The following is a 2993-nucleotide window of genomic DNA, read 5'->3' as shown; positions in this document are numbered from 1 at the left end:
CATGGAAGGAAACATTTTTATCGGCAGGGAATGAGGTGAAACGTCACGGTAGTGGTAAACCTTGAGTATGGGATGAACCTGTGGAGTGTTTCATGTATAATCCATGGAAGCCAATACACACATTCCCCTTCTGAACTTTTTTGTTTGGGGGTACACCAAAGACACAATTTATTTTAGCGAAATGAAATATGATCTACAGAACTGAAGATCCGTATTCGGACCCTATTACGCTTATTGCTTTTTGTAATGCCATTGATGCCGCAGAACACGTTGAGAGAGTTTGAATTCAAGATGGACTCTCTCCGTATAACACACGGAGCTCAGTGGTGCTATACTGAGGTAAAAGTACTTGCAATAAAACATGGTGAATTTATATCCTATGCAAGAAACAGACATCTTCGTTATAAAGTCATGTTTTCAGGAGCAACATAAACCTCATTGAAGCAGTCCTTCCAAACCAATATGTTCTAACAGGGGATTTCTCAACCTGTGGATCGCGAAATGAATTGAAAAAGATAAATGTACTTAGTTTGCTGCATTTGTTGATAAATCAACAATGAAGAAATGATTTTGCCGACAATTGGAAAGAGATTGGTTTCGTTTTGGGTTGTTTGTTATTCTTTACAAGTTGTATATTATGTAAGAAATTCACATTTAACATAATTGTAAGCGATAAGCAGCAAGAATCGAAGAGTTTATTACAACCCGGAAATCACCAGGAGTGAACTGGCCTGTAGGGGAGTGATGCGGGGATAGATCTTAAGTTAAAGATTGAAAAGTTGAAAGTGTGTAATAACTAAGAACGCAATTACCCACGTTCTATACGTAGGTCCAACGAGAGGGTGGCAGACGTTGCCGTCGTAATGGGCCCCGTATGCATACACGGTCAGTCCTTAAAGTAGTAGGACTGATTTTTTCTTTTCTTTTTACAGACTGACGGCGGTTACTTCACCTGTTGATGGTTGAGGTGGGTCTAAGGAAAGACAAGAAGTAGCGTCAGTCGGTTGCCAGCCATAGCAGGGTAAAGATCGCTCGTCATCGTAACCTCTGCGAGTGACCCTCGTCACGCTGCGTCATGGCCAATCTTTTGGAACAGCGTTACGCCATTAAATTTTGCGTGAAGTTCGGTAAAACTGGGAAAGAGACTCATGAAATGATCAAGACGGCGTACGGTGATAACGCCATTGGAAGATCGAGTGTGTTTGAGTGGCACAAGCTGTTTAGGGAGGGGAGAGAAGAAGTTGAAGACGCTGCACGGTTAGGACGACCTTCGAGCTCCAAAACGGAGGAATATTTTGCAAGAGTGGAGAATTTGCTGGACAGTGACCGAAGATTAATTGTTCTCATGATTGCCGATGAACTTGGCATTGCTAAAACCCAAGTTCACGAAATTGTGCACGAACAATTGCAAATGAGGAAAATTTGTGCAAAGTTGGTGCCGCGAGTGCTGACAGGCGAGCAAAAGGATGTTCTCAAACGGATCTGCCAGGACCTTCTCGAAGAAGTGAGTGAAAATCCAAACTTGTTAGACAATGTGGTGACTGGGGACGAGACGTGGACGTTTGAGTATGACCCTGCGACCAAACGTCAAAGCGCGGAATGGCATACCAAAAATACCCACGCCCCAAAAAGGCGCGCATGACGAAATCAAAAGTGAAAAGCATGCTCATTTACTTTTTCGATTCACAAGGAGTGATCCACAGGGAATTTGTTCCACATGGACAGACTGTCAATGCAGTTTTTTATCTCCAGGTCCTGGAACGGCTGAGGAAACGCATCGTCCGCGTCCGCCCAGCCATCGCCAACTCCTGGCGACTGCATCATGACAATGCGCCGAGACACACAGCCTTCCGAGTGGTGGCGTATCTTTCCCAACATAACATTGCAACCTTGACTCAGCCACCCTACAGTACCGACCTTGCCCCACCAGACCGGGCTGACTCTCCAAGGCCCTGTTTGCAGGAATGATATCATTTCCAAGCCAGATATACACTCTTATTTATTTTGTTTTATTGATGTATGTGATTAATCTCTCCTGAAAAGAAGTACAGAAGTAACAAGACTTCAATCAGGCAGGCGTCATTGCCTAACCAGCCGTAGGGCCTCATGAAAAAGGTAACATCGCTAATAAATAAATACAATTTTCAACTTCAAATTCTACAGTGGCTACAAGAACTGATAATCCTATAGATATACCATACGCCTGACATCAATTGAGAGAAGCCTGAGGGATTTTCACAAATAATAAAGAAGATTTTTCATAAAGCATGGCTAACTTAATGCATGTACAAAGTGATACAACTTGCAGGGTTTTTTCTCTAGGTGTCCCGCTTTAAGCTGTTGAAATTATGGTCAAACTAGGCAGGAGTAAAGTTTTATTTATTTATTTATTTAATTAATTTTATAATTCGGTTAAACGGAACTGTAATGTATTATGGACTTCTAAACTATGCTAGATCCAATATAGAAACCGGAAAAACTACCAGTTTTGGTTCCAGCAGAGGATAAGAGCGTTGTTTGTATCAGTAGGAGAATAAGGGTAGGGATAAAAACCTATTCTCCTGATGTTAAATTTATATTAAAATAATATTTTGCTGTTCTGCTATCGCTTCTGTTCTGACGCCTCTAAGAGATAAAACACAGAGTTCTTCTATATGATTCTTTGTACTTAATATACATCATAGTTCGTTAAGGTTGTTTGTACTGGGGCTTTTAACTTGACTTAAGCTCTGAGTTATTGAGCTCTGAGAATTAAATGAAATGTCGGTATTTACTTTAACATTCCATAGACCCTGTAGGAAATGGATGAATAGTATAAGTAGGAAAATCCTGAGGAAACTCATACAAACTATGTTTTTAATCTCAGAGTCTGTCCTTATTCTGCTTTTGTAAATTACACTTTATAAATCATTTGGCCTGTGGTTAACCAAAGCACGCTTCACAAAAAAAATGAACAACTACCATTAAGCAACCATTTATCCTCAATGAAAAAG

At 40.8% G+C, this 2993-nt stretch overlaps 1 pseudogene; it reads left to right on the top strand.

Annotated features, from left to right (window-relative positions):
- Positions 1-1075: 1075 nt before the first annotated feature.
- Positions 1076-1642, top strand: LOC145665167 (protein GVQW3 pseudogene; annotated as a pseudogene).
- Positions 1643-2993: the final 1351 nt, after the last annotated feature.

The sequence above is a fragment of the Thermobia domestica genome, chromosome 11 (genome assembly GCF_964235325.1).
Source record: "Thermobia domestica chromosome 11, izTheDome1.hap1.1, whole genome shotgun sequence".
Classification (NCBI taxonomy): domain Eukaryota; kingdom Metazoa; phylum Arthropoda; class Insecta; order Zygentoma; family Lepismatidae; genus Thermobia; species Thermobia domestica.
This window is presented reverse-complemented; position numbering and strand designations above follow the sequence as displayed.